At 40.4% G+C, this 19899-nt stretch overlaps 1 protein-coding gene across 9 annotated transcripts in view; it reads left to right on the top strand.

Annotated features, from left to right (window-relative positions):
• LOC130582917 (poly(rC)-binding protein 3-like) overlaps positions 1-19899 on the top strand; it is a 283354-nt gene that overhangs the window by 201379 nt on the left and 62076 nt on the right. For 3 of the 9 annotated variants that reach the window (XM_057381899.1, XM_057381898.1, XM_057381897.1), the window contains exon 1: positions 13274-13354. The exons of 4 other annotated variants lie outside the window; for them this stretch is intronic. The gene's annotated coding sequence lies outside the window, so the exon portion shown is untranslated. Of the gene's footprint in view, positions 1-13272; positions 13355-19899 lie in introns of those variants that run through there. 2 more of the 9 variants (XM_057381900.1, XM_057381891.1) reach the window with 1 other exon arrangement.

The following is a 19899-nucleotide window of genomic DNA, read 5'->3' as shown; positions in this document are numbered from 1 at the left end:
ACTTTACCCTAACTTTCCTCTTATATRTCTCCGCAAGAGACTTCTCAGTCCTTTGGACAGAAAAGCTTTCAGGTCTGTTAGCCCTGCTTACAGGAGGGGATACTGAGCAGTGTCACCTTAGATCACCTAGATCGGTGACAAGAGTAAAATTGCACTACATTTCCTTCACCTGGCCATCCTACCCTTTTCAGATATTGTGTTTTCTTCAATACGTTGTGTGGATAGGGCACATACCTCCATGTTCATTGACAGAATACCACTACTTGGCTGCATAGTTTCTTTATTTGATTGACATCCTTCCTCACTCCTGATGAAATGATTACTTGCATAAAGATTTTTCCAGGTAGATGTCCTAACAAAGTAGTTCATCTCTCAGGATTGTTTTCTTCATCAAAGAAATAATGGAACTTATAATTGTGACCATTTTCTATGTGGTGTATGAATTTCTGACAGCGATATCAGATAAGCTTATGGGTAGCTGAGAGGAAAGACAGTTTTTTTGGTCTAAGTGGGTAACAAGAGAAAAACAGAGAAACGATCTGGAATTTACATCATAGTGAGGATGCTGAAATTGAAGAGACTAGAAGGGAGCTGGATGACAGTCTGCAGAAAGCACTTGTGAGGCAGCTCACTTGGTGGTGCCTGTTCTGGARCTTGGGTGTTGAGGATTCTGGACTTCCTATCTCACTAAGGTTTATGGCAAACCTCAGCAGTCGGAAAGCAGGGGCTGTAACAGGGCACTCAAGGAGTAGTTGCTCTGAAAAGCTTGAGCTTAGAGAAAGCCTGGGTAGAATCACTGGTGCCAAACCTAAATAAAACTGACTGATCCCAAARAGTTCTGAGCTCTGGGAATGCTAGCTTGGATTTAAAAGCTTGCTTTTAATCAATAAATAATTAATACAATACTGTGGCTTTACTAGAAGTTTGCAGCTAGCATTGATGTACAGCCAAAAATAAAAGGAGATGTGGACTTCAGCCACCAAGAAATACAGCCATTTCAACTGACCTGACCTGGTGTAATTTCATTTTCAAGTAACACAAGAAGGACTTCAAAAGGCCCTTGAATAGATGCTGGATAACTGACTCCTAGCAATGAATGCTGAATATGGAGGTGCCTGWGCTGGTTATTATTAGATGTATTGTCAGCCTTTGACACCACTGATCACAAGGCTTGTTGACTCGTGTGCTGTATGATCTACTTCATACCTAAGCTTAGCATTCAGGCAGGTGGTCAGCATAACAACTRTGCCACTCCCAAGTCTCATTTAAGCCTTAGTTTGAATGTTAAAGAGGGACTTAAAGCTGGCTTGCTCTCCACAAAAAGGGGAATTACTGAGGTGGATTTTGCYGTCTGAAGGAGCCACTGGATGTGGGTTTGTATTTCAGCAGACACCTGTCTCTGATTAGATCTTTTCGCACTCATTACTGAAAAGGTAGTGCATTGGGACACATCTGTGGAAATTGAGGCTTTTTTTTAGTAGCAGTTTGGAGGTAAAGCAGTCTTTTCAATCCTTTGCCAGGTCTGTAAACATCCAATTCTGCTTTTGTAATGTAAATTAAGTGCCATTAAAGACCAGCTGTGGTGCTGGATTTGTTTTTATTTGTATATATTGTATTTGTGCTGAAGACATAATATCCTTAGAAAGTACTTGTACCTTTTTATTAAAGGTTACAATTCGTCTGAGGCATATTTATTTGGACATCTCTGACCAGTGACATTTCGAGATCAAGACCTTTGAGGTTCAGTGTGTAGAACRAAATGTTACTATTCTTTTGTTTCTGCCTTCAGATTCATTCATTGAGATGGGTGAAATTGTGCCTGGTGAATCCACAGAGAGCTGTATCTTGCCCTCTTCAAAGCTGGTGGGCAGGGATGGGAGAGGACAGCAGGGTGGCATTTAGAGAAATACGTCTTTTTCTCCACAGTGTTGGTTGTCTTCCCTGGGTAAGCTTGGAGATGCCTCTAGTAGCAGTGCTAGTACTGATAATTGGTCTGGTTTCCTACAGGGAAAYGTGGGTTCTTGTTCTTTACTTTCTGCTCCTATGTCTATGTAATCATGGAATGGGAACAGTCTGTCGCTGTTGGTTAAGCCATAGGAGTGGCATTCTTGAGGACAGTAACTGCACAAAGTCATCCAAAGAAGTGTTAGGGAATTTGAGAAGTGGATTAAGCCCAACAGCAGGTCAGGGTCCCTCTTCACACAGGGCTTTCAGCACAATCCATCCGAGTTGGCAGGGAGGGCACCTCCAGCAAGCTCAGCAGGCTGGGCTGACACGTCCCCTCTTTGAGGTGTGGGAGTTGACTTGCACCCAGGCTTTCTGCAAGTTCCCAAAACYTATTACACTTTTTTTCGACGTAGCAGAAACACCCAGATCTAGGAAATGTGCAAGTTCAAAATCTTCTCAAAGTTCAAGATAAAGCAGCTTGTGCCTTTCAAAAGGAGCAAACAATAAAACTTTAACAAATCAAGATGATTCATTCTTAGAGCCACTCCCTGAGGAAGGGACTGGAAAAGAAAGCAAGACAAAAGACATTAGCACACAATGTTCAAGTGAAAATGATCAGTCCTGCTGTTGAGCTCTTTAATACATCCTAAAGCAGCAGTAGAGACATAACTTTTTGCTTAGCAGTTCATCTTTAAATGAGGAAAACATCCAGTTAAAATGGATATATTATTCAAGCATTGTGATGGCAGGCAGGCTGATGCTCACACACGGAGGCTGACTAACAGTAGCCTAAAGGTAAATGTCTTTGCATGTGTAAAAACACCAGAGACAATCTTATATTTAATACATCTTAATTGACAGTGATAGATTTACTCTAACTTTTTATTTCTCTAATTGACTCTGTAACACCTAACATCTACATTGGAACAAATGAATCTTATCCTGCCCTCTTTTTTTCAGTGAAGTAGGCAATTAATGTTTTTGTAGGCAATTAATTTACCTACGATTTCCATTACCATTGATGTGGCTGCCATTTATTCCATGGCAGAGTTCCTGGTGTTTTCCACAAGAGGAGTCTTGGGGGTTTAATCCATATTTTTGAGATCTAACTTTTGTAAGAAAGTGTGGATTCAGAGGAAATTGAATAAATTATTTATTTTCTTTTAAAATAAGATTCTGTTTTTACAATTTGCCTACAGCAAGTGTATTTGACTATTTTTAGTATTGTAAATTGGAGCCTAAACTGCCTTTCCCTTYCCTATGCAGTAATACCAATAAGATAAATTATTTTACTGTAGACTTTTATTAGTCCCAGTGAAAACAACATCTAGTGAGATCAAGGTAGTAAAGGCTTTGTATATGTAATCTGCATATGTATTTTAAGGAAATAAATGTAAAACAATTCTSCTGGCTTTGTTTGATCAAATCTCTGTACAAAAACAGCTAGCAGATTAACAATGCGTAGTGTACTCTGTGTGTGTGAACTTCTGAGGAGCCCTTGACTTTCAATGCATGACATTTTCAGAGAGGGCAACGCTTTCAACAGGTAACATATCACCATACRTGTTTGTCTATTGAAAAGGTATTGATYGCACATTTCATTGAAMAAAAGCTCMTCCAAATGCTCAGTTTCAAGAGACRAATTCTTCTTTTCAAGATGTRGTTCAAAAAGTGCTATATTGTTTAAAGAACAACTGGATATATTTTTATGTTGTTGTGTTATTTTGGAGAACTGTGACTCATTGTAAATTGGTTTGGAGCYCTCTGCTTCCTTTGTGTTCTTTTCTCTATGCCTTGTTAACTTGCTCCTCATGCACTCCAGAGATTGGCTTCATGTAGTGGCCTGGTTTTTGTCTTTTTCTTAATATTCTACAATCTTCCACCACTTTCACATGGTCAAAAATTGCATCATCAATTTTATTCTTGTTATAACATTACCTTAGAATCTTCCAAGCAGATTATCATATGTTATCAGCATAGCAGATGCTTTTGAAATAGAGCAAAGTCTCTGGGGCTTTTCTTCCCAGGCAGTTTCCTAATAATGTGTTCTCCACAACATCTTTTCTCTCTCTATCTAGCAGTGGACAACTCTTCTAAAGAGTGCTTTTTCCCAGACCTATCGATCCAGTCCCCTGCTAATTTGTTTAGCAACACRATCAGTGCTGCTGTTCCTAGCAAGATGAATTTCACTGCTGCATGGATACAAAAATACAAGCCACAGATGCCTAGATCTATTGGAATGTGTAGCCTTAATTCAGTAGGAAACACCAACTTTCCTTACTTTGGCTGCACATGTAAAATGCCATTATAAAAAAAAAAAAATCATCTCATTGAAGCAGTTTCACACCGGTTTTGTGCTAAAKCTTGCCAGTTTCCCAGCTGCCTGCTATTCAGTACAAAAACAGGTAGCATCCTCTTTTCTGCTTTTTTGACCCAGATTCTTCATACACTTACATCAGTGTTTGCAGTAAACAGGAATTTGCAATAATCAAGTGYTGAATCCTGTTGTCTTGTGACTGAACTTTACAATCTTTGAATAATTACCCAGCAGCAGAATAAAAATTAAGCAAAGGAATAAAGCCTGAAATGCTCAATAATAATTCAAGTGAAGATCATTTCAAAAAATGGATGTGCAGTGTTTATAGGAAGCTGCACTGAAAGATTTGCGTGTGTTGCAATTTACAATCACATCTGCTTTGCACAGTCTGCAGTCACTTCTCTATCCCATTCCCATCATAGCCAGGGCACACGAGCCTATGTGGAAAAAAAACAGAGGTGTCTGAAGACTTTTTCCTCCCAGCCCCCTCCTATCTGCATTTCTGTGACACTGTTGTCAACCTAACTGGGTTATGTATAACTTTGGAAAGCATATTGGAGTGTTGTTGCYGTTCTTGAGCTTGGTTTGTGCAAGTTGGTAAAAGTAAAACAAATTCTACTTTTTCAAAGTTGTAATAACAGTAATAAAAGGAMATCAACTCAGAAACCTTTAACTAATGCAGAGTAAGCTCATATATCTCCCTGGGAGGCAAAGCTGCGATTAGCATGTTTGAATGCCTTACTACAAGTGACACTTTGTGGAAATGCAGCACTTTTTGTGGGAATGAAAAGTGCAGTTGCGAAGCAGGCTGTTAATTAACAGAAGAGTTAGTGTAGTGTTTGCTGTGATTTCATCCTAGCTTAACAGAGCAGAACCAAACTGAAGAGCCAAAAGATCAGGCAAGTAAGAGCCTTGTTGTTGTTTTTTAACGTCCTGAGAAGTTGACTTTATACGTTATTCTAGTTCCCTGTATATTAGGGTTGGGGCAGAAAATAGTGGTGCTGATTTTAATTTAAGCTCCGTATGTTATGGAATAGGTATCTCTATTTTCCTGATGTTATTTCTAGTTGTTACAAAGCTTTGAAATTAACAAATCAGTTTTATGTTGTTGAAATCTTATCCATTTTGTTTTGTAGACTTATTTTAGTCTGAATTTTGCAGAAGAAATAAGAAGGAAAGACAGTCTCCRTAGGGTAAAAGCATCACATTAAGGCCTCAGAGTGTTCTCAGTTGTACTGCACTAATCCCACTGCCTAAGCAAACTCGTSTGGCATCACCTCTGCGGCACACTTGGCATTGTGCTTCAGGTTGAAGTGAGTGGACACTACATTGCCCCTGACCTGGTGAAGATCACTGTGATCTGCATGTTCTCAAGTTTGTACAGAATTACTGTGAACAAACTTAGGTGCATTCTGATATCTGATACAGAACATCAGTAAGTACATTGACTTGGTGAAAATTAGTATTAGCAATGCCAGAAAAAAAAATCTAATTTTATTAGAAAGGTCCTCCAGATRGGCAGTCCATTCCGGTTTTTAAATTGATAACTTATTTTCTTACATGTGAAAAGCAGTATTACCCCATCCAGTTGTCAGATGAGAGTAACTGATGGCTGAAGTTTGCTGTCAGTGTTAAACTGTATGATAGTGCAGGGTGACACAATGAAGTGAATTACAGATCAGTGACAGATGAAAAGTGCTCCATCCAAATAGTCATTGATACYGTGCCATTGCAAAACTATTCTCTCTGTATCTGCTGCTTTATGAAATGATTTGCATTGCTTGCTATTCCTGACCTACTGAGCCAGTTTGGTGCCTCACATCATATATACTCATGTTCCAGTAGAGAACAAGACAATACCTTCACATTCTGTCAGTCATAAAGCAGACTCTTAGCAAAACTGCTTCTTTGGGAAGGGGATTGAGGAATTATTCCTGCCTCTCCAGCCTCAAGTTCCCATCTTTGCCAAGCAGTAACTGGATAAGGGCAGCTATAGCTGTTTTTCTTGGATGCTGGGGTTAGTGAAGATGATGGTTCCTTGTGGTCAAAGAACAGATAATATTTTTGCCAGGTTTTGAGTGCCTTACTGAAAACCCACTCAACAGCAAGAAGTGTTTGGGGGCTTTTGCCTCAGCTCCTAGAGTGACTTCACAYATTCATGTCTCTGTTTCACTTGTTTTTAAGTGAAATATGCTTTGTAAATTAATTTTCCTTAGTTGAAGGCCTATTTATAAGTGATTACTAAACCTATATGACTGCAAATGAAGACACCCTGTGTTGTTGAAATGCTCAGGTTGTCTCTGAGGCCAGAGAGCTCACAATTGCTGATGCTCGTTCACAACTGCACTGCAGGGCAGCAGCACACTGTGATGGCTTCCAGGGTTTTCTTCTCTGCCTCCAGGTTTATCACTCATGACACAAATCCACCCTGAGGATGGTTTCTCTGAGGCAGCCTTGCCGTATGCTATGGAGGACACCATGCTATACCCAAAATGCTGAGTAGAAAGCTGCTGGGGACAGCATGAGCAGGTCTGGGATGTGGCTTGCACCGTGTGAACTGTCTATGAAGAGGCACAGCTGCACAAAATGTAAACCATCACCCACYGGCCATGACTGGTACCACTTGGCATCTGAAACACCAAGAAACACTATACAAAAAACAGGCTTCCCAGACGCATAACGACATGTCAGTTGTATTGCAGTTGTTTATTAATTGTGCAGCACTAAACATTAGCAAGAAAAGATTGTTTCATTACTAATATTGGTGAAAAATCAAGTGATGTCTTTGTGGCCGCTGTGAACAGGACTGCAGTTGTAAGCCAAAAAAATGCAAACTACAAAGCTTTCTTGTTTCCTGTGATTGAGTTATATTTTCACATCAGTGTGCATAGCAACAACTTCAGAAAACAAAAACAGTCTTTGTTCAAAGTAAGTGATTATTCAGTCCGTTTTAATTTAACATAGAGTGACCCTTTATACTGAGAGGCTCAAACACATCTGCAAATTTTTTGAGTGCCTAAAATTCTCAGCATATTAAAATTTCGCTTATTAGAAATGGAAGCAGTGAGCATAACAGTTGCAAGGCTTTCAAGGAAGAAGGGGGCAGACCTAAAGGCAGTGCTGCTTTTTTTTGGCATTGGTCTTTTGCATGCGGAGTTTTTTAAACTCCGTTTAAAAAAATCTTGATGTGTGATGTTAATTGGAAAGCAGAACAAAAGTGGATGTGATACTGATTAGAACAATGAAGCTTAATAAAGTAAATGCTAGGGCATAGCCTCCATACTGAGGAGGCTTAAACTGCAAGCTTTTTTCTCGGAAAAAAGAAACAAACTGTGTTTATGAATGAAGTCTGGTTGAACACTGGGGATTTAATATCTATGCTGTAAGTGCTGCCACACTCTAGAATGGTAACAATATCGACTTAAGTGTGTTTAGCTTATTTCCAGATGAAGGAATTCTTGTGTGTCCCAGAGTAGTGGTGCAGGGTTGTGATGCCTGTAGATTTCACTTTGCTGGTGGTGGGAGGTGATCATGAGGTTCTGTGAGGCCATAGGGGTTCAGTCTCTTTTCTTTATGCATCTTTTTTTCTTGAAAGGATATTTCTCAAGACAGAGACTCTTTTATATCTGTTTCCTCTGGGGCACTAACCTCACTGTCAGTGCTTAACAACAAGTATGTAGCATTGCACTGAAAACCAACATGAAAAGAACTTTAAAGTGGCAGAACAAGCTCTTAGAAGTTAGGAAAAGCCAAATGTGTGGTTTCCTCTGTGCCTCTGATTTGGCCTTATTATTCACACATATTGTGTTTACAGTCCCGAATTACATCATTGCAGCCGTTTCTCCAGAGGACCGGCATTCCCTCAGAGCATGAGATGAACCGTGTTCAGGACATGAATCAGTTTGGTGTAATGAATGAGGATGTTGTTGAAGAAGTTAATCTAGGAATCGCAAATGGTGTGATGAAGAGCAAGGATGGCTTCAGGAAAGGAAATGATGGTCTCGTGTGTAAATCAGATGAACTGGAGGCAGGAGACTTCACTGCTGGCACTGCCCCAGGGTGGCAGGGAGAAGGACAGCACTGGGATTAGGAGCTGGGTCTGAGCAGTGTGGGAAGGGAGAAGTGCAGCCAGGCTTATCTGTCCCTCTTGGCTACTGGCCATGGGCAAGGCAGATTGCTCTGGTCCCCAAAGTTCCCAAYGCAGTGTGCGCAGCTGTGAGAGCAGCAAGAGGGGAGCGGGGGGCAGCTGTGGGACAGGCTGAGCTTTGGATGTTTTGTCATCCCAGGTTTAGAGGGTGCAAGCYAGTGGTGGATAATGATCATTCTCTGGTTTTTTATTCAGGGAGAGGAGGTGTCTGTCCGGGTTTGGAGATGTAGAAAAATTCGTGTTGGTCCAAAGGTAGTGTTGGCAGGATGCACCCAGGCTACCTCCCTCCAGGAGGCAGCACAGGGGAGTTTGGAGCCAAGAGCCAGGAAAAAGTGTCAATGCAGGTTTTGTTTGAGTGGGCAGGATGTGGGTCATGAGGCTGGAATAAAGGGCTGCTGAGGACAGCAGGGCCTCTGGGAAATGTTAGGAGCATGCAGTCCTTAGCTTCTTAGATCTTTGTGGCTTTGTGGTCACTGGCACGTGCTCTCCAACTGGGCAGAAAGAAGCAACAGTCCTTTAGAGATCTAGAGACACTTAGTGAGGARCTGCAGATATTTTGCAGAGCCTTATTTGCATTGGGAAAGACACTGCAAATTATTAAAATGTAATATAATTATATTGTTTGATAGAGAATAAGAACAGAAATTATGTTAAGGCCCAGTTTTGAAGCTTAAATCTTTCTGTTGGGCTTTGATGGAAATACTTCTATTTGTCAGTAGAGTTAGGAAGAAGTGATACTTCAGTGTCTCCTGTCTTGATTTCAACCCATCTTCAAAAATCATATTAGCAAAATTGTTGAAACGAGATGGTTGTGCAAAGTCATGCTGGGATACTGGCATAGAAACAGGATGGTTAAGTTTGCTTTTGGGTCTTTGGGAAAAGCAGGAAATCTGCTGCTGGTAGTTGTTGTTCCTTGCCACACACTTCAATATAAGCATCATCTTTATTCATTCCAGGAGCTTCTAAACTAATCAGATTACTCTTGTGTGGTTCTTCTTGCAAGACAAAAATGAGTTTAAATCCATTTCAGGTGAGCCAGGAGAATTCAGTTAATAACACTGAGCCATTTACACTGGAGTGCCAGCAGATCACTAAAATAAATTCAAGTTGCTTGGCACGCCTTTGACAGGACATCTGCTGCTGAATTTCACCTGGTAACATCTGGACCCAAGTGCTTTTCTAAAATAGGGGAAAAAGTTGTCTTGGAGAAATAGTGTCGGCATTTCTACTGCATTAAAATTCACTATGAGYATTTTGTGTACCATTTCTCTAAGGAGGAGCAGGTGGTTATTTTAACAGTAAGGCTTACACTTTGTCTTCTTTCTGGGGATCTTGAAACATTTTTGAAGTGTGAAAGAACATTTTCATTTGGTAATCAAAATGTGTTTGCAATAAAGCTTTCATTTTCTTAGAACGTTATAATTAATATATAAGAAGGCACAGTAAATACGTTTTTTTTTTCCCTTGACTTTTTAGTCCGTATTGAGCATTTAGTTGTCACAGCTTACTGGAAGACTATGTTTGCTGCTCTTTTCAAAAGAGAAGAGATCACACCTATGACTTCATGTATAAATTGCTGAARAAAATTTGCAAGTTAATTTAGCCTCCCAATTTGACACATCTTTCCAATTTGGTTAACTGTGAACACTGCAGCTCTAAGACTGATGAAGCAGTAATAAGAAATGACCACTCGTTTTGCCAGCAGAAAGGCAGTTCACAGCACATTGCTGAGACACTCAGCTCCACAAATGTCCTCCTCCATTCATGGTGGGGTCAGCATGATAGAGAAACAGCAAGGAATTACAAACAGATAGCAAGTTGGCGTGTGGTCCCATGGAAACAGCAGAAAACTTTAACCCTGGCCAACTAGAAATGGGCAAAATGACTAGGGAAAAATKGTAGCATCTGGTTCTTCAGTACCATCCATTTTGTATAGACAAGCATGGTTACACAAATGTTTTCTCAGCCAGCAAAGCAATTTTRAAAAGGCACCATTCCTGCAATCTTGTTCACCCACTTCCATGTTGTGCCAGACGATTATTTGTAGAGTTGTACTATAAACCAGACCCAGATTGTGGGTTTATTGTTTTGTTTGSTTTGGTTTTCAAATCAAATCATTTCAGTACAGTTATGTTCAGTGTATGGTTGCATCAGCATGACTGAGGAGATAGGGGACTGCATGAAAGAAGCAAATATAAAGAAGAAAGTATGAAGACTTCTTAAACTGCATTTGTCATCACATGTTTCTGTATCTCTGCTTTCATTTCTGCAGAGTGAGGGTGTGCAGTGCCACTGTTCTGATGTGGCAGCACCTTAGAAGTTTTCTAATGAAAGAGAAAGGAGAATTGTCAGAAAAAAGCATTATCTGCTGCTTTCCAAATAGTTTATGGAAATAAAGCAGTTTCAGTGTCTTCTAATGAAATATTCCTCATTATCTGACAGGTTACAGAAGAGGGGGCTGCTGAGGTTGTGAAAATAATAGCATGTGYATGGGAGATAAGGATGTGCAACATGCATGTGGGCTTGCCTGCTCTGGCACCAGGAGATTGGGAGTCTGAGCTGTAAGTGGCTCAGGATCACTTGCAGTTTATATATATCTACATAAATAGAGGGGACATGTTTCATTAATTTGAAATTATTTTTTATTCTGTGTCTGTGGAAATTTTTATTCAGCCTCATGGCCACATTTAAAGGCTTATCAGCGTTTAGAAGGGATAGTCACATTATTCATGAAACCATAATCAGAAACCAGCAACCTCTAAATAAACTGTTACATTAGAAACTTTTTATTTGCATGTATCAACACCTCAGGTACTTATAAAACGGGTTGTATTAAGTTGATTAATATTAGTTTGTAKCATTAATTCAAACCACATCACCCTGTGATGGAATAAACCATGTTGGGTGAACACACAACCATCTTTGAATGCCAGATGCTGTATCTTGTCAATTTGTTCTMCCTGTGAACAGTTCAGGATAAACCTGGAGCTAGATAAGTCAAACCCAGTACACCTGAGAATGACAAACATGCTTATAAAAACTTTGTTTTCTTTTCAGACAATTTACCAGCAGGATAAAGACGTGGTACTTGTCACACTGCTGAGAAGCASTGTTTAAACTAGATCCAGCATTTACAGTGATCATTTCCCCAGAATTGCAAGATTTTGGATTTAATCCTCTTCAATGCCAGTATATGATAAATTGTAACWCTGTCACAAAAACTGTGTGGTCATAAAGTATCTTAGATCAGGGCTGTGTGCAAAAATAAGTGGATTWGCTTTTTACATACCAGGAACAAAAAGGACACAGAATCCTCAAAATTAAATTTGTTTGAAAAGCAAACTCAAATGAAGATGGCACTTTTAATCTACTAWAGATGTAAATGGCTGCTCACCTTGCAGAGTTCAAGGTAATATTATGAGCACAAGGATAAGGCCCAGTCCTGTACACTTTCAGTCACAGTGAAATTAAGGGCATCTCCTGTGTTTACAGCTTTGAATATCAAGTGAACACTTTGTAGCTTGTACAGTAAGCACAGTAAACTGTTTCTGGTAGGTACATGATTCTGACCATATATTGGCTGGAAGSTTGTATTGGTAGAGCTTTAGCACCCAAAAGCTGTGTATTCCTGTCTCTTGATATTCTGTGCTGACAGAAACCCGCAGTATTTGTCTAGTTAATCCGTGCTATAAAACACATTGATGCTCTCACAGCTGAGCCCACATACAAATGTTGCTTCCACTTACTTTGATCCTGTGTAGCTCTTTGGTCCCCTTGCTCTGAGCTCAGTGAGTCTCCAGGYAGTCCTGGGATATTGCAATCTTCAGTGGCTGCAGAGTTTGCAACAGAGGGCTGTAAGTTTGCGAGTCTTGAGGTTTTAATGATATGATGTATGGGTCTAAATAGCATACCTGGGCTTGGCCAGAATTCCTGCAGGATCTGGGGCTCAGCCATAGAGTAGGAAATGGCATAGCTGGCTGATGCCTTCAGCTGCACCTGAGACCTTGGACTTGGTTTCGTGTATTCTGGCAGCATCCAGCAGGGGAAGTGCTGGGCACAGGCTTTTGCCCATCTGAACACGGGGTTTGTGGTAACTCTGCCATTTTCTGCTGTGTATGTGCTGTCAGTGCAGGGCTTTGTGCCTGTCTTTAGTCATTTCTAGCTGTGGGGTGAAGGGACAGGGGACAGTGTCCCTCTTCCACATAGAGCCACAAYTCCTCCTTCCTCTTACAGTCCGGAAAAGTGCATTTATGTTCAAGCAAGGCAAGAACAGGCTGAGAAAAGGAGTTTTCCCTCAAAGCTCAGACTGAAACTGCTCTGGGCAAGATCTGAAAAAAGGAGAGAGAGAGAGTTTGGCCATGGGTTTCCACTTTGGTATTCTACCAGCTACATGATATTTGCTAGCTGCCACTTCTTCCATTGTTATACTAATATATGCTGCAAAACTGTTTTGTGATTAAAATTGGAAMGTGGGATTTGAAATGTCCTTCATGCAAAAAATAAGACTCTTTGTTTAAAATTATAAAGGAAACAGCAATAGAATAACTCAATTTTTCCATGTAAAAGCTGTTTTCATTAAAATCTTGCAAGCAGCCTGTCTCAGTTACTTATGCATTTAAGGGAGAGGCCAACAAGATGCCTTTTGTAATAGAYTGTGCATAAATTTGCTTCCAGCCAAACCTACGTGTCTCAGAATTACAAGCCTATATTTTGCTAGAATATGTGAGTCATTTTATCCTCTRCTACATGGATTCTTATTTTTTTTTATAAGTATGTCATCTGAAAGGAATTTCATAGCCACAAGTAAGAAATTGGTCTGATGACTCTGGTGGCAAAATTAATAACTCTGTATCTCATTTTCTGAAGGAGTGCAGCTGTTAGTATATTCAGTCTGCACTTAAAGTCAAGCGAGGTTGTGTTCATAGTCCATTGGTAAGGAGGAGGTAAGATTCATTGAGTTTTGCATTTATTTCCAAAAGCTGGATGGCAAAACAGTAATTTTCAGAAGTGCCAGGATGTCAGCAACTGGGGAGTGGTGTGAGGGGGTGTGTGGGGGAAGGAAGAGAGTATGGAAGCTGTAACTATTTCTCCACACGAGCTTCTGTGATTCAGGGAATAAAAATACTTGGATTATGTATTTGCATGACCTGAAAAGTACTCCTTAAGTATTCAGTCAGCTTTGCATTTCTCTGTTGTTTTGCTATTATTTTTGCTATTACTGTTAMGAGTACAATAACATTTCAGTATTGCAGTTATCTTGGTTGTCTGTACTCCTGGGAAAACTGGCTTCCACTGTTTTTCAGAAGCAACTGATTTGACATATTTTTAGGTAACAGAAATAGGACTTTTAGACTAGTTTTTCCTTTAGGAATTCTTAACAAAGCACCTCACAGAAATTTGAAATATTTGGCTTTGAGCCTCTTGAACTAACTGTCAGAGACCTGATGCAGGGAAGAAGGCAGGCAGCATGGAGTGAGGAGAGTTTTCCTAGGGCCTGGAGATGTCATCACAGATATCCCTCTATTAACATGTACACATCCCATATAAAACATTATGCCTTAGGCTTTAAAACGGCATCTTTGAAGAAATACTATGGGAGGCACTGATGCATTTGGAGGTTTTGGAGGTTTTTGTTCAGCTAGCCATAATAATAAATTACCTGTATAATTCTTGTCCAAGGTCCTAATGTTTCAACAGAATTTGTGCTTCTCAGATTTCAGCAAAAAACAACCAAACACAAGAAACATAGAAAATTATTAAAATTATTAGGTTCAACATTTGCAGACTCTCTACATATTTTTTCCTCAATTTTGCCATTAACCAAATCTGTCAGAATGACAAATTGTGAAGTAGAGCCTTCTGGAGGCTATCAGTAAAGCCCAGTAAATCCTTCAGMGTGGTTCACCACCTTTCCTATTTAGAGCAGAGGGAACTCAAGGGAAACAGAAGGAAACAGTTAACACATCAGATATGTCTGATATTTCCTTTCCCTAAAATGCCTTCTTTTACACCCTCTTAATCAACAGGGTGCTGTAGAAACTGTAAAGGAGTGTTTCTCTGTAGAAGTCACCCACCAAGTGTTGTGCTGTTCTCTTTTACATGTTTTTTAGATGCCTGACATCCTCATTAAAGGTCCAGCTTGTGCCCTGAAGAGCCCTACCTGTGAGCTGCTAGTCTGTATCCACTTGTGCTCACAGATCAGGGAAGCTGGATCGTTAATTTTGTATATCCACAGAAGCTGGGCTTCTGAAGCAGTGCTGCCCTGCTTTTGTTTGATGCTGCAGTTTAGGGCTCAGAAGTGTATGGACTTAATATTTCAATTGTGCTTCTTCCATGGCAGAAAGGCAAGTCCGGTGCATCCTTGCCTGTCACTGTGGCAAAGGTTTTTCATTCTGTGAGTGCTGAGAATTCATGCCTCAGCCCCATAAAGAACCCAGAATAATCTGGGGCATGTCTGTAGCCTATGGGCGATCCAAACCGACATTTGCATTGGCAAGAACGATGCATAATCTGACATTTGTGTATAGAATGACTGTGTGAGGAAACAGTGGTTGCTGCTGCATTTTATGTGAWCGGAATATTAGCTCTGAACACTGGAGGAGTGCTGCAGCTCATACAGACAGTTTTATGCATGTAGGACTCTGTCAGAGTGGATAGATATATATGTATATGTGCATTGCATGGCTGATCTCTCAATTATCTTGATTTTATATTACAGTACAGCCTGGGAAGACTCTAGGTTGCGTGACTGAATGCTGTTGCAAAGACAGAGCTTCCACTTTATGGAAGCAATTGAAAACTTARAAGATCATGCTCATGAGTTCAATATTAAAACAGGCTTGGGGCTGTTGCAGTCTGGCAAAATCATTATTTATTTTATAAGATAATGCAGACTGGTTCCTCCGTATCCTTGGTGTCATATCCTAATTTATAGAAAATGCATCAACCCTGTTACCAGTGCACATTGGTTCTACAAGCACGTGTATGGACATTAAGGTGSACACTGCTGTGTGCTTCACATATTGAACAGCAGCTAATTAAGCAGAGCACAGTGGAGCCTCCCACAAAGATCATTTTCATTTTCTATCTCATAACTTCTCCTACTGAGGTGAAGGATAGCCACAGACAGAAACTAGGTCTGCCCACTGCAAACAGCGTCCATTTTCATTTCAGCCACTTTTAGTTGATTTCACTACAAGGATATATATGTAAGATCTATCTTTGAAAATGAAACTCAACTGCATAGTTGAGAAATGGAGCATCAGAAAGCAATTTTTAAGTACATTTCCTTAGATGCTGAAAAAAAAAAAAAAGTTTAATTTTGGTGGAGCATGTCGAAGGGAAAGGGATGAGAAATAGTATGCTATAGGGAGGTGCTCCTTTGGTGCTGACCTAAGAGCAGTAACATGGAGCAGGTTGTCTCTTCTGATGCMTTGTGGGTGTAACCAGTTGATTCCAGACAGTCTTGGATAGTGTCTGTGGGTAGCTGCTGGGAAATAACTATCCTATACATAAGATCTTTTTTTTTAAGATAGAATGATTGCAGACAACATTTCATTTCATGGTAGCAAGATTTGTTGYCTGTACCCACTCTGGGCGGGCTCCAAGATCCTTCATGAGCTTGAATTAAGGGACCTGAATCACCCAGTTTTATAATMAGCCAAATACCTAAAGAACTTCCAGTATTGGGACACTCAGGAGGCATCTCTGCTGTTTCTGCTGACAGACACAGATTTCACTTTTGGACCAGCTATTCCGTGTTACAGTGGAGTCGTTAYAGTGTCTTCAAAAAATCGTTTCTGTGCCCTGCCTAAGACAGGGGGGTAAAAGGCAGGTTGTGCTTCTGCATGAACTGAATTTCTCTTGTTGCTGGAGTTCAGTGGAAATGTCTTGGGCAGAGCACAAAATGTTCTTGCCACTCCCTGAGATGGCTCTCAAGTGCTCAGGATGAGAGCTCTTCCCCAGTGAGGCTTACTGACCAWGTGACAAGACCTACACCAGTTTCCACTCTTTCCAAGCTGTTTATTCAAATTTGCTCAAAACTGAAGTTTTCTCTCTTAAAAATTTGCTTTTAAGCAGGCAGATTGGCATCACCACAAGCAGCAAGCTGAGACCTCTATTGTTCTCTTAAATAGCATGAGTACGAGCCACTTGCCCCCTGATGCCCTGTCCTGACTTGACCCTAACCTTACAAACTGCTTTTATTATCAGTGCTTAATTGTATGGCCTCACTCTTCAGTTGGTAAGTGGTTTGAAAGCTTCATTCCAAGTTGATGTGGCTAAGCTAAGGAAAACGTGTGTCTTCAAACACTGAGGGTTCAAACATACCCTGTCTTTAAGAATACCTTTTATGGAAGAGTTGCTGCCAAGCCACATCTGACCAGGCATCTACTCATTCAACAGCGGTCACTAGCTGGTGCTTCAGAAAAAACCTGTTTTCACCTTGGCCATTAAACAGCACATCCTTACAAATTATTTAGGGAGAATTTCTAATTAGACATGATGGTTTTTGTTCTTTGGTAATACTGGCAAGATGACTAAGTTTTGTCAGACTCTGCATGTCTTATGTTGTGTGTTTGAAGCTCTAGAAAAGCAATGAGTAATTTCTTTGCATGGCCACTGGCCCTGCACAACTGCTGTGTTACAGCTCAGGGTTGTGATATTAAAAATGAGGGGAGGAAGTAAATTTGTCTAAATTAAAAGGAAAAAWTAGGAAAGAAGCGAAATAATTGTTGATAGTCTCTGTTAATAGTATTTTCACAGCATGCTCTTCTGCTGGAATCTGTCTTCAGGGCAGCTTCCCTACCTGATTTAGCCAACTACAGACCTTCTGTGAATAGCTGRTATCTTCTACCAAATCTTCACCTCATCTTCAGACATCAGAGACGTATCAGGGGGCAGGGATTGGTTAGGAAGGAGGGAGAGAACTGGGTTCTACTGGGTTTCAAGTGGTTCATGAGCAAAATACACTGATGACTCTTTTCCTTTTTGCYAACTGTGAATTTTTGGTTTGGTCTGCTTCCTTCCAAAAGTTTGAGTTGTTTACTTTGGGGATTATGTCTTTTATGAAAATAACCAGGCTTCCAAAGGCAGACTGTCAAGCTTGCCAAGTTGCTAGCACACAGGTTGCCAGAGGAGTTTTGCTTCTCGTATTGCCTGTAAGTAGATCAGCRATGTGGAAGCTTTGATTTTTTCATGTCCTCAGCTCACCTGATGTATTTTGCTGAGGAAAGGTGAGTCAGTGCAGTCTAGAAGAGGAAAGGATTTGTTGTTTTTTCCTTTCATGACCTTCCCATGGGGACAACAGTGAAGTGCATGGGCAGCACATAAGAGCATGTCTTTGGTGGGTACAGRGAGTTACATGCCCTAGATGGATGAGGTCCCAGAAGGAAGCTGGGATCTTGACTGGGGCGAGAGTCATTCTGGTCATAKGGGAAAGGAAAGCCCAAATGTTTGTGATGGTTAAGGCCACATGACCATGGAAATCAAGCTAATACACAATTATTTGGGTCCAGCTGTTGCACATTTGCATGATACCTGTTACTTCTGGGGACAATGATTTTTCATTGTTTTCCTGAGAACTGTTAGGCCTCCTGTGGGGTTGCATTTAAGTAATTCTTAGCAAAATWTATGTATCCAAACAAGCTCATTTCTGATGTGTGTGCTACAACATTATAGCCCAGAAGACCAGCAAATAACATCGAAAAAATGTCCAAAAAGAAAGGAACAATGAAACAGCCAACATTTTAAACTCTCAAAAGTAAGACCCTGTTAGGTRTTGTTTTGCTTATTATCCTTATGGTCAGCTCACTCCAGTACTTCGGATTTTAGTGGTATTTGTCCCTAAAGCTTTACTGTCTGCTTCTGTTGCCAGAGCTGCCTTCTCCAGCACTTTCTTACGGAGACAGGGGATATGTCTTGACAAATACCTGTTCACTCTTGCAAAAAAAAAAGCTAAGGGAACCAAAGAATGAAACAAAACCTGGCCAACACTGTGATCTGTTAGAGAGCACGTCTTTAAATGCCTTTAATTGTTTGTGGGTTAACAAATCCGTCTATAATACAAAAGTAAACAGAAGTCAACAATGGTGGTTTCTATTGTGTTGAATCAAAGCTCAGGCAGGCATGGGCATGTTACAGATGCCTTTCACTCGGTCATCTGATACACAGGTGACCCAGGTCATGACTGCTGATATGTGGGAAGTTATGCTGAGCTGTGTRCTCGGTCCATGGCTGTGCCGTGGCACTCAGCAACAGGTGTTGGCCGTAGCCGCCTTTGGAAGGATGTCAGGGCAGGCTGGAGCCTGGGTTTAGCTCATTTATTATAAGGACTTTTGTCAACTGCTACGGATCATTTCAGACTGCTTTGTGATTCTCAGTGGATGAGATTGCAAATGTAATTCATGGAAATTGTATTAAACTGATCAAGCACAGCACGAAGCTTTAGCTAGAATGTATTGCATCTATGAGCTCCCCCAAATGGTAAAGGGAACTGACTTAGTGACTCATCTTTTCATGTATCATATCATCCATCAGATAACAAGATTTTCAGAACCACAGGAAGAGGAGAGATTATTTTGATGTCTTCTGCAGCATGCAGTATAGATCTGCTTTCTCGTTTTCCCCGGTCTCTTCCCTGTCTCCAGCTCTGTCTCTGTGTCTCTCTCTTTTCCAATTTATCTGGATTAAACAAGTCTCTGATTATTCTTTATGCCACTGCAAATAAAGTCATTTTCAGAAACAGATGTCGAAAGAGCCCAGTGAAATAATCCTGGAGGCAGATGCAGTCTTCCATAAGCTGCCAAATGCATGGTGCAATCAAAGTGATGAAACAAAATGGAACAGGCTGCAGAAAAAGTAATTAAATTATAGTTCCATTGTAGAAGCACATTTTAAAATTACTGAGATTCAGAGCCCATAATGCTGGTATTATAGTTGAAAGAATACTTGCCATGGGTCATGAGCATTTTTTTTAACAGTTATTAATCATGCTTGACTGGAAAGACATGTGTAACCTACAACAAGTAGTGGCTGTAGTTGTGCCAAAGGAAGCTTTTGTTCCCTGAAGAGAATTGTATCAAAGGCCAGTGTGTCCTATTATTACGGGTGCAGTAGCAACGTGCAGAATCTGAAACGGGCTTTTCAGATTTCAATGCAGAGCACTGGAGGGGAAAAAAGAAAACAAGTATTGTATCTCTTTGAATACTATATGACCTCCTTTTCCTCTTACCAAGTTAACTTACTTATTGACTAAATAATAGTAAAAACATTTCTAAAATATCCCTCCCTTACTTCAATAAAAATAATTCCAGTGCTCTGGTATAAATGGAAAAGAGACAGAAAATGTACAAAGTCTTAGAGATTGGAGATTGACTTCATTAATTCATTTGCCTCTGTTTCCTTTACATTAGGCTGGACAGTGACTAAGATCCACCTCCATATTTCTGTCATTTTTAGTTAGTAGGTTTTTTCCTGTTCTCCTCTCAAT

This window comes from Malurus melanocephalus, unplaced genomic scaffold (genome assembly GCF_030028575.1).
Source record: "Malurus melanocephalus ecotype Western Australia unplaced genomic scaffold, MMel_1.1 scaffold_539, whole genome shotgun sequence".
Lineage (NCBI taxonomy): Eukaryota > Metazoa > Chordata > Aves > Passeriformes > Maluridae > Malurus > Malurus melanocephalus.
Note: the sequence above shows the minus strand (reverse complement) of the source record. Positions and strands in the feature narration are given on the sequence as shown.